The 11,950-nt window shown below is 34.8% G+C and overlaps 1 pseudogene; it reads left to right on the top strand.

Annotated features, from left to right (window-relative positions):
- The first annotated feature begins 11,276 nt into the window (after positions 1-11,276).
- On the top strand, positions 11,277-11,736 carry LOC149265314 (F-box protein At2g32560 pseudogene; annotated as a pseudogene).
- The last annotated feature ends 214 nt before the right edge of the window (positions 11,737-11,950 follow it).

The following is an 11,950-nucleotide window of genomic DNA, read 5'->3' as shown; positions in this document are numbered from 1 at the left end:
TAAAACTCGTGAACCCTACCTGAAAATTAGCATATAATTTTACTTTTTATATTTTAAAAGGTATACGCGGGTATAGAGTTATAGGACCTACGTATGTACATGTTTTAGTGTGGGAATATTTGCGTATGGAGTTTGAAATATTATTTTTTAATATAAGATCAATTCTACATGGGAAAAGGCTTCCCAGGGTCATATAAGAGCATCAAATCCACAAGAGTGCTAAGTGATGCTATAAGAACCGAGATGGTACTACTTTTTCACAATCCTAACATCCCAACCACACCCTTGACATGTTGTGCATTCGGTTATGAGGCTCTAACTGCACCCATAAGCTTGCCTACATGCAATTATGACCAAAATTCCCTAGTTCTATGCATGCAGTGGTGATATCTATGCCAATTTTTTAGGGTAGCCTCCAAACCACTACACAAAACTACCTATGAATTTTCAGAAACATAAATATGATGATAACAATGCCAAACATTGAAAAATTGAGGAGGATGTTGACCTAAACATTCCTAATAAATGATAGACATTTCTTCAGACATATGATAAACATAGAATATACAACTTCTGAATGGATATTTGGTAATAAAACTCTAAACTTCATCTAAGAATCACCAAAAAATCTTTATTCCCACTCAAGCTAGTTGCAACAACACTTGTTATCCCATGCACTCATCAACCATCCAATAACTTATCAAATCATGAACAAGAGCATTAGTTAGAACTCATCATATAACCATGCATATATCCAACATATAACCAGAATATAAACCATGAAAAATCATCCATAAAATCACCATAAAAATAAAATAAATGCTCATAGATCATAATAGGAAATTAACTCATATTAACATATGCAAATTCCAACCAAGTCAAGGACTTCCACGTACCACCCCACCATAGATTGGGCTAAGCCGAGTCTCTCTTTCATCCAATCACCCCCGCGTCATATTCTAAGCATGAATGTGGGATCATAAGGGTTAAACTAAAATAGAACCAACCAAGGCTTTGAAAGGCCAAACCACCTCAAACTTAAACCACATTGATTTAATCTAACTAGTCTATAAATCACTAATATCCACCATATTGGTCTCTTCCCAAGTTTTCTAGGGATCCAGGGATTCCGTCTCAACCCACTTCCTGTAGGGACATAACTTGTTCTAGGGCTCCAAAGAAATGCCATCTCAACCCACAACATCCAAGGACCCAAGCTATTATAGGGCTTTATATATCATATCCCAACCCACAACCATATGGAACATGAGAACCAATCAGAAAACAAAATGGGGAACACACTACACCATTGCTATCTAGGAAATGGAAAGAAAAGGTTGAAACCATAGAAAATTTTAGGGGCGAATGTTCACCCTTTGGCGAAATTAAGGGGTTTTAAATTTTTAGTGGGCGAATATTTTGTATCATAGTACATTTTTACAAATCACCTCAAATAGCCCACCTTATTTTAAGGGAGAGGGTAAAAAAGGTAAATTTAGCCTTTGAAATTAGGAGTTACAACCTTCCATTCGCCCATTTTCAAGAATAGGTTTTATTTAAGTGAATCCTATGGGCCAAAGGCCCAAATACCATATTTATAAAAGAGGTATGTTAAATTAATTAAAATATAAATAAATGAGAGGTATGGTAAATAAATAAAATGTCTTTTTATACTTACTCAAAAGGAAACCTATGGGCAAAATACTATGGGACAAATACCATGGACTAGATTGTTATTAATACCATGCAAAAAAACATTATTAACCCTAATATTAGTATTAATAAAAATAAAATGGCACATGGTATTGACCCATGGTATTCACTAAAACGGCACATGGTATTGACCCATGGTATTCACCTGGAATGTAGCCTATTTAAATGGGGGAATTAAACCAACATAGATCCATCTTTACTCTGGATCTTCTAACCCCCGAGAGGTATCAAATATTGTGATATGCAAACTAGCATAGAGTGAAAAAATATTTGATCCGATCAAGAGTAAAATTGGATGTTGTAATTTAATGTATGTTAAACATTTTAGCTTGGTCAAAATAAAAATCAACTATTAATTTTATTAATTTTTATAAATTACTAATAGTAATTTTTAAGCTCCAGGTTTATGATAACCCATGGTATTGACCCATGGTAATACCACGGTATTCATGTGAGCATAGACTATTTAAAGGGGAAATTCTATCATCTTAGATCCATCTTAATTTTGGGTCTACCAAGTGCTCAGAGGCATAAATAGATTTCATCCCCCTAAGAGTGGTAGATGTGGAGTTAAGATGGATGTAGGTTGGTTTTTATGATAATGAAGATGTTAAATAGACTTAGGAAATTATATTGTAAAAACATCTTAAGGTGAATGGTTAAAGCATAGACATTGGACATGTATATTTGTATACTTCTGTTTTAAACTGAAACAAATCCAAGGCTAAAAGGAATGGATTGATTGCACTAGTCATCTTTCTATAACTTTCCAACATATGCTGGAGTAAATAGATTGTAATTTGGGTAATTTTTCTAATTGCAAACAAGAACATACTTGTGTATTGGCAGGGTAGTTATGAGGTCCCTAGAAGTGACGAATCTGAATTTTTCTTGGTTTTGTATATAGTATTAGGTTTTTTCTCATGATTTCTGTGAATGGCATGGGTGAATTTTATCCTACACCCACTAGGTTATCGATATGTAATTTCAGTAATTTTGATTTCAAAAGATATTTTAAAGAAATGCAATGATTTCATTTGTGTATTCAATAAACACAAGATTTTATAATTGAGTAAAATATTCGCCATGCCTGGTGAGAGATTCACCAAAAAATTATATATACATATCATATTATTGATAAAATTGCCTTCCATTTTTCCTATATACCATGGAGATTTGCCCATTTATTATACATGTAAATTTGGGGGGGTTCTTAAAATTTTACCTAGTTGAAACCACTATCATCTAAGGAAAATCGCCATTCCATTGACATCAAATGACCAAGGAACCACATGTATGTATCATGCATTCAAAAACCAACAAGGAAATAACACATGCAACTTGATACCTGCAAAATATCCCTGGTGTAGCTGTTGATCCAACCTTATCTTCCACTACCCACCAATTCCTTGCCTGTCCTTTGCTTGCTTTATCCAAGTATAAGTGAATACTAGAATGCTCCAAGAATATTATAAGTGTGTAAGAGTGGAAGAGGGGAAAACTAAAACTGGAAAAAAGATAGCAACTATTTCTCTAATACCTTTTAATTATTATGTATCATTTTTCTATCATTTTCCTTCATTTTCCTCTAATTTCCATTCCATGCAAATTTGAGTCTCTTTACCTTCCTTTTCTCCTATTTTCCCTTTTTTTCATATTTAAATTCTATTTATTGCCTCTTTTCCTTTCCTAATTCCTATAGTCATCAAGAAACCACAAGTGGTTCCCAATATAATGTTTTCCCACCATTCAGCTTGGAATACATGTCCCATGACCTTGGTTTTATTTTGTTTACATGGAAATTCAACCGGGGGTTGTTACAACCACCATAATTTTTGGGGACTTTTACTATGGCCCATTTTATCAAGTGGAACTTCTTCAAGCTATTTTTTTCCCTTCCCATAAAAAATTATGGATTTATTTGGAGATAAATCCCAAGAATCCTAGGGAGGAAAGAAGGGCAGATAATTGATACGAGGCAAGGGATGAAAGGAATTCCTTGATGAGAACATTACACCTAGCTATATTTTGTAATTTTGCACCCCATGTTGAGAATTTCCCTTTTACTTTTGAAATCGCTCTAGTCCAAGCCTGAAAAGTGTGGTTCTTTAAGCGTAAGGGAATTCCTAAATACTTAAACTCTTTCCAAGTCTCCACCAGTTGAAAACCAAGGATCCTCCCCAACTGCCTTTATTTGCTTGAGGAAATGTTCTAGGTGTATATTTGAGTCTTTTATCTGTTTGTTTGTCATCCAGAGTATTGTAGGAAATTATCTAGAAATTTTTTGAATATTTTTGCTATTATTATTGAAGCTCATCCCAACATAATTGTATCATCAGCAAATTGTGAATGATTCCTCTTTTTTATGCCTCTAACATATCTTATTCTTCGAAGCTTCTCTAATCTTCATTCATACCCTAATCTTCGACTAAGAGAATCTGTTATTATAATGTACATGGAGGGAGAAAAGGGGGCAACCTTGATGCACTCCCAAGGCTTTAAAAAATCTTGTTACCCTACTATGGACTAGTGGTTCTATCCATGGGGACTTGATGCACAAAGAAACACGTTGTTCAAATTTTCCTTCAAATCCAAAATTTGACATAACCTTGTATAAGAATTCATGCCTGACATGGTCAAATGCATTGGCCATATCCAATTTGACTATTATTCCTTTGTCTTCTTTGCTTTGGATAGAGTGTATTTCCTCTTGAACCAAAATTATATTGTCTAAGATCTGCCAATTATGAATGAACCATCCATGGTTTCTTAAGATAATTTTTGGAAGAATATTTTAAAGCCTTTTGGCCAAAAAATTTGAGATCACTTTATATGAGACATTACATAGAGAAATTGGTCAATGGAGCTTGTGAATACCAACCCATTTTTGGCATTTCGAGGAGATAGGAATTCTTCCTCCTCCTTGGAGGAAACTCCTTGCTACATATCCATATCTTCCTCTAGGGCCACCATCTTTTAGACCCCAGAGCTTTAGTTGGGATCAATTCCTTGGGAGGGCGGAGATCGATTTAGGGATATCATCTTATTCCACTTCCATATTGAGGGCCTCAAATATATTCCCTCGTTCTTTATATCTGTTAGCCTTGTTGGATCCTTTTCCACTTTTTTGACCAAATTTTCGAGGGGAGAGGGGGCCTTTCCCCTTGCTTCCTGTTTGGTCTCCTTGATTGGGTTGAGGGTTTGGTTTCCTAGCTAGGCCTCTTGTTTCTTTGATATTTCCATTTATTTCCCACAACCCATTTGTTTTTACTACTCCTCCTTATTTTTACAATTTTAGGGGAAATGGACATACTCATCGCAGATTTTAGACTTGAAGGGAAGTTTATCATAATCAACCTCCTAATTGTGAGACATACTATCCATATTCATATTTATTTCCAGTGATAAACCTTTATTCAAATCCACTTATCCAAAAAACACTTTCACAAGAGAAGAGGACTTCTTATGGATTTGCACGGATAATATATTTCCCTAAGGCATTACCAATACTCCTAAATGTAGCTTCATTCTGGAAAGGAAGTGGAAGGAAGGGTAGCTTTACCAACACCAGAATAGTTGTTGGGACATTGCTTTTTGGGTTGAATTCTAGGCTCCAATGGTTTAAATATATACCTTTAGCCCCCATGAAATGTGGCCTGCTTCGAAATATCAAGTCTCGATCTATCTTGTTTACGAAGAAAAATATGAATAACCCTTCCCGTAGAAGGAAGATGAGGCTACCCCTTTGATAGTGGGATCTAATTATTTTCTAGTTAGGTCCTTACTATTATTAGGTGGTGGGGGGGGGAGGGATTCCCATGAAATAAGCCAAAAATCCCCTTTTAGTGATTTTCAAGACCCTTTATCTAGCTTGGGGGATGAAGAATTCCACCCTAAAAATCTCCTCCAATTTTTTCACAAATTTTGTGGGTTTTGACTTCTGGAATTTAGCTTCATTTTCCACCGAGAGATTGAACACCTCAATGTCTATCGAAGGTGGAGGAGGATTATGCAAAGGCCCACAAGAGCTATGTGACATATCATTGCCTGAAAATCTCAATTATCTATTGTTGTATGTGTCAATCCAATCCCATGCTTGCTAGGAACCCTCACTAGCTCAGTCGCCCCCAAAAGTTACCCATTATTTGAATGTGATATAACACTTCATTTTATGGAATTTACATCTCCGACATATTGGTTCATAGATTTCCTCTTAGTTCAACAAGAAATTATTGTTAAACAATTCTTAGTTAAACAAAAAAAAAAATAATAATATTGAAGTCAAAGGAAAAGAGAGACAAAGAAAAATAAAGTTTGTTGTCCATTGAAAAATCGTTGATTGGTGATTGGATAATCATGCATTAAGATACAACTATTCTCAATTTGGTGGGCTTGTCATAAAGTGGAACAAAATGAATCAACCAAAGAGTAAACACCAAAATCACAACAACTTTAGTGGGGACCTTACTAGTAGTGCAAAAGATTAGCCTTGGTACATATTGTTTCCAAAATATGGAAGGAACAAAAGACCTCCTTCCAATTCATTGACAAATCTTGCACTTTAGTTAGCTTTCCCTTAAGGTATCTAGCTTATATATTAGTAAATTTTTTTTCTTATATTTTCATTTCCACTTTTAAGTTCCTAATTTTCATTAAGTTATTTCTTTCATAGAGTAGTTCACTAACTGACGCGGGAGAACTTTTGGCCTATAGAAATTCATATCAATCAAGTTTAGTTGGTAGTTTAAGGGCAAAAGTAAGAGTGTTGTGAGTTTATACTTTTTTATTATAGTGTCAAAACTTTGTGTTGTTGTGACAATGCTATGGCTCCACCATTGTTGTGACAGTGCTATAACTCCACCAATATTGTAATAGTGTTGTGACTTCAACTTGTTACGACAATGACATGATTTCACCTTGCTTTGACAATGATATGACTCTACTTTGTTGTAATAGTGTTATGACTCTTATTTGTTGCAATAGTGCTATGAATTTGTCATTGTTGTTATAGTACAATAAATTTTCTACAACGCTACATATCATACATTTTTGTGTTTCCATGTGTCTTTTGGGACTTCATGGAAAATAAGGCAATCACCTATGCAAGGAAATAATGACTAGTTTTGGAAATATATGAGAAATTTGAACCATAGTAATTGTTTAGTATGTGAGGGAATAATGCCTAGATTGGAAATCTATGAGGAATTTGAACCATTATGATTGTTTAGTTTCCAAACCATCATTTAAGAGAAAGGAACAAATAAAGGAAGGAAACTAGGAAAAGTAAGGGCATAAGAGTTTGTGAAGCTATAAAGGAATGGAGGAACAAAGGGAAAACAATAAATTTGGTGCTCTTAATGGTGAAACAATAAATGCATATGTAGAGTCATAGCACAAAGTAGGAATGTACACAAATTTTTGAATAAATTGATGTGTATTCAAATAAGAAATGAAAAATATGTTTTTCTCTCTTATCTTGTTTCTTGTAACTTCTGTATTCCTCATTGTATGTGTTATTTTTTAATTTTTGTTAACACTAGCATACAAGTAGTTATGTTCCCTATGGGCAGAGATAGGTTTCTTATAGTGGCTTTGTACATAATTTTCTGGTAACTCGTGGAAATTAGTATTAGTGTGATGTATAAGCTCCCAATATTGGTTTCTTGTTAGTTCTTTTCTACTGTTGTATGACCTAAAAGGAGTTGCTAATCAGAATTTATATAAGGCATGTTATAAGAAACCAAGCTCGGATAAGGCCTATAGATGTTATTTTGGTTGAAGGCCACTATACAATTTATAGGAATTCCATCATGTAGAGAAGGAGAAACATGAGGAGGTGTGAGGAACAAAGAATTAGAGGAATTGAGGAAAAGCATAAAAGATCTCGAAAATAGGAGATGTGAGAATGTTGAAGCAAAATCAAAGTCATAAGATGATATTGAAGAACAATGAAATTCTAAGAAAGAGGACCATGAAGTACATTTGATTTTATTTCTAAAATATAAAGGTAGTACACAGATGGAAGTTTCATGCTATAATGGTGGTTTAAAGGGTGAAACCCCCATTGATTGGATATGACAAATCAAAATGTATTTTGAGCATGAGAATGTTCAAAACCCCATTCGTGTTTGATTTTCCATGAAAAAGTTAAAAGGGCATGTTGCACTTTGGTGGGATATGTTATAGAAGGATAGTGTATACAATCGAAATGAAAAATTATAACCTAGACAAATATGGAAAGCAAAATCAAGGAGAAATTCCTACCTGTTGATTGCCAATAGAATTTGTGAAAGCAAGTACAAAACTTAAGAAATAAAGATATGAATGCATGTATTATTACGCAAAAAGGGATCACCTAGCCAAAACCATTAGGTAGATTGGAATATGTTCTGTTAGTATGGGTTTTACACATTAAAACACGTTTTCACCTAAAAAATAGCATAAAGAACCATTTTTCATGAGTTATTTCCATTAATTTAGCCATTTAAACGAGAATAACCCATAAATTCACTAATTTTATGTTATTCCCATAATTTAATCCATTTGTGTGAAAAAAAATTAGTTATTTTCACTCATTTTATCCATTTCCACAAAATAATTTAATAAAGAATTTATTTATTAAGTATTTCTAAGTCTTCCAAACATCCTCATGGAAATAATTTATTAAATCATTATTTAAAAATTATTACCAACCAATTTACTCTGTCAGCAAGAAATAATTTGATAAATCATTTACTTATTAATTATTTCTAACTACTTTATCTTGTCAAATGGAAATAATCTAAAATTTTTTTTTTTCTAATAATTGTTATCTTTAATTAACTCAATAAATCACTACTTCTAAGTTAGTTACCAAAATAAAGGCATTTGACAATTATTTTGACCTTTCTCTCTCACAAATAAAAATAAAATACTAAATTAGTTAGATCTTGATTTCATCCAACAAATATCTTTTAATATTTGAACTCAACATATCTAACAAAATTTTTATTATAAATAGGAGAGATTTTCTTTTCATTTCACTGTGAACCATTTTCATCGGAAAACTTATGATTCTAATCCATTTGGATTTTCTCCCCTAGTAAGTTTTTTTTCCTTTTTCTTCTTCGTTTCACTTGCCCTTTGGAGAGAGTGATACAATTTCTTGTAGACAATATTTCTAATGAACCCTCCAAAGAAGGAGGTCTCCAAAATCATCCTTCAACAAGATCTTCCTACAAGTGTCATCTTTTCTTAATAAAGCTCATATATATTTGGGTATTTGATGTATTATAGTTTTTTATGTGTTGCATTTTGTATATGTTTCTATAGTTTTTTTTATTATTATTATCAAAATTGTAATAACATACACTTATTATTGAACAATTAATAAAACTCTAGGGTTTAATATATAAACCCTGAAATTTCCTTGTTGGACTATTTACTACCCATAGTTTAGATATTTTGTCTAACCCTTGCTATAGGAAGACACCTATAGGTTTTATTCATGTACAAAGAATACTTGCAAACTAATTCTTAAAAAAATAGAAAACATACAATGGAAATCATAGAAAATATATAGATATTTTTCTCTTGGAACCCAAAACCAATAAAATGAGATTGATTTTCATTATATTCCTTTCAATGTTAAAATACATTATATACATGTCGAAGCATTCATAAACCCAAATCCATTAACCCTGGATTATAATATAGTATTGTAGCAGCTACAACACCCTCCAAAATTTTGGCCTATGCTTAAATTTTAGAGCCTACTATGGATTTTGCGAACGATCATTCCTTAGTCACTAATTGGTAATTTGATCATCTCAAGCTTCTCTCTTCGATATTAATAGTCATTCACGCTTTTATCTTTATATAGTGTGTGTCATCTCTGGGCATGGTGATTATCACTTTTCATGCAAAGGGAAGTTGGTTTTGCTTCAAGGGGAAACCTTTGTGAGAATGGGTTGTTCTCATCACATAGAGATGTTTCACACTCATGTCACACACTCTTGCACAAGTTTCTCCTGTATCCTCCCAGAGTCTATCATCGGAGCCGCACTTGTCGTAAGCTACCACAAAGGTTGTTGCATTAATTGAAGTATGTTTTTACATGTTCTAGATGGTCTATGTTGTATCACTAAGTGTTTAAGTGTGTGATCATAGTCAAGTTCTATCACTGTTCACATCGGTTCCACTGATCCCACACTTAACCAAATTCTGGAGTTTCCCTAGCAAGCTAGCCTCATCAGCTTTCTTGAACTGTGCACTTTGTAGCCACAACCCTCAAACTTTTCCCTTACCTACTAGAACTATGCAATACCCAGAAAATTTAGCCTCCATTAACATCCAAAGCTACTTAGTGGCTTTCTCTAGTGTCCTTCCCTCAGCCGGAACTCATTGTCTCCAAAAACTGTGCAGTTTTGTCCTTAAGGCATCTCAGTTGGCAAGTATGCCTTGCATCCTGAAACCACACAGATGTATTCTCCTAGGGCCTCATCTCACAGCAGTCACTGCCCACTTAAACTGTGCAATTGTGTATCTCAGTGGCCACGAAGAAGGATGGCATGCTAGATGACTCTCAATGAGCTAAGGAGAAAGATAATCAGACCAAGGAACCCAAGGTATGATAGAAGATCAGGACAACATGAAGACTCCATATGATGCATAACCCTTTGGAGGGTAGGTATGGAAAACAAAGCACATCTTTTGAAATACGCCTCTTAGTGTAGCTTGAAGGACCATTTATCATTGTCATATCATTATGTCTTCAATGACATGCATGGTTGCTGTTATCACTTAAGAATACTAATGCCAAAATTTCTCAATTTAGTTTGATGCATTACACAGGGATTCATACAATTACAGACAGCAACACAGTGGCAATGGTTATTATCAATCCAAGCAACCCATGCGGCACTACTTTTACCATGATCATTTGGCTAAGATTGCAGAGACAGCTAAAAGTAATTACTTTTGGGAGCATATCAAAGAAAAGGATGGTTCCTGATCGGCACAACAGATATTCCTGATTGGTGTTTTGTGGAGGCATATGGAAAGAATGGGAAAAATGTTCACACTGAAGCACCTTCAATAGAAAATACCGCCCTTGACCGCATTCTGCCTTGTGTAGATGTGGCAACAGCTGAACAATCTTTAAATCAGAGCAAAATAGTGAACATTTAGTAGATTGTCCGAATCCATAGCCAATCTTACACAGATGTCATATCCATCAAAATCCATTATCAGTGATCAGCTTATACCCTTTGCCTGTCAATTCGACCGCTTATCTTTATCATTAGGTCATTAGGTGTCGCCGTAAGCTCAAATTGCAAGTTTCAAAAGAAGATATAGAATCTCGAAGCCTCAAAGGTCATGTAGCTGTGAGTTCATGCTCACACGCTGGTGGTCACAAATATGCTGGAAACCTTATAATATACAGTTCAAATGTTGATGGTGAAGTTACTGGTCACTGGTGTTTAAAGAGATCTAAGGGAGAGGTGTAGGAGCAATTACCTGTGGGAGCCTCGTTTGAAAGCAAAATGGGGGAAGGTTATTGGTCCTGCAGCCTACCGATGGCAATGGACTGTTACAATGAGTAATGAGACAGGGGTGTTAGATGGCTGCAAAGTTAACGCCTGGTTGAGGTCCCTGTCTTGCATTTGGCAATTTTCGTGGTTGAGATTACGGCCAGAGATTAACAAAGGAGGCAAAAGCAGCTCACTCAGTGATTCAGTGATGGCGTGGTATCTGGCACTTGAAAGTGGTAAATTTTGGTTTCCAGCTCAGGTATACAATCGCGAGCGTGGACATGTTGGGTTTATGCTATCTTGTTATGACGCAGAGCTTAGTTATGATAGCAGAACCGATACTTTCAAGGCCAGGTATCCACCACATGGTCATCGAAAAATTGTCGTTGAGGAAGGAGTACAGTGGGACAGGCTGCGAGCACCTCCTGTGGACACACCTGCCCATGATCTTCACCAATCTGTTTGTTTGAATGTTCTATGTCCTGGAGATCATGTTGAGATACAGTAGAGAAGGAACAAGGAATTCCCATATGGATGGTGATATGGGGTTGTCTCACACAGATACAAATTCTTTAGTGAAATTAATGGCAGAGGGAAATGTTTCCTCCTCCATTGAGGATAGTAAAAAGAACAGCTGCACTAAAGCGGTAGCAAAAGGTTACCCTTCTGAGCATAGTAAAAAGGGTGGAAGTCTACATAGCAAAACATCACCAAATAATAATCTT

This window comes from Pinus tabuliformis, chromosome 6, assembly GCF_031772625.1.
Source record: "Pinus tabuliformis cultivar Carrire ecotype Pingquan chromosome 6, CPIR1, whole genome shotgun sequence".
In the NCBI taxonomy this organism is placed as follows: domain Eukaryota; kingdom Viridiplantae; phylum Streptophyta; class Pinopsida; order Pinales; family Pinaceae; genus Pinus; species Pinus tabuliformis.
The sequence above is the reverse complement of the archived record's forward strand: the minus strand, read 5'-3'. Positions and strand labels throughout refer to the sequence as shown.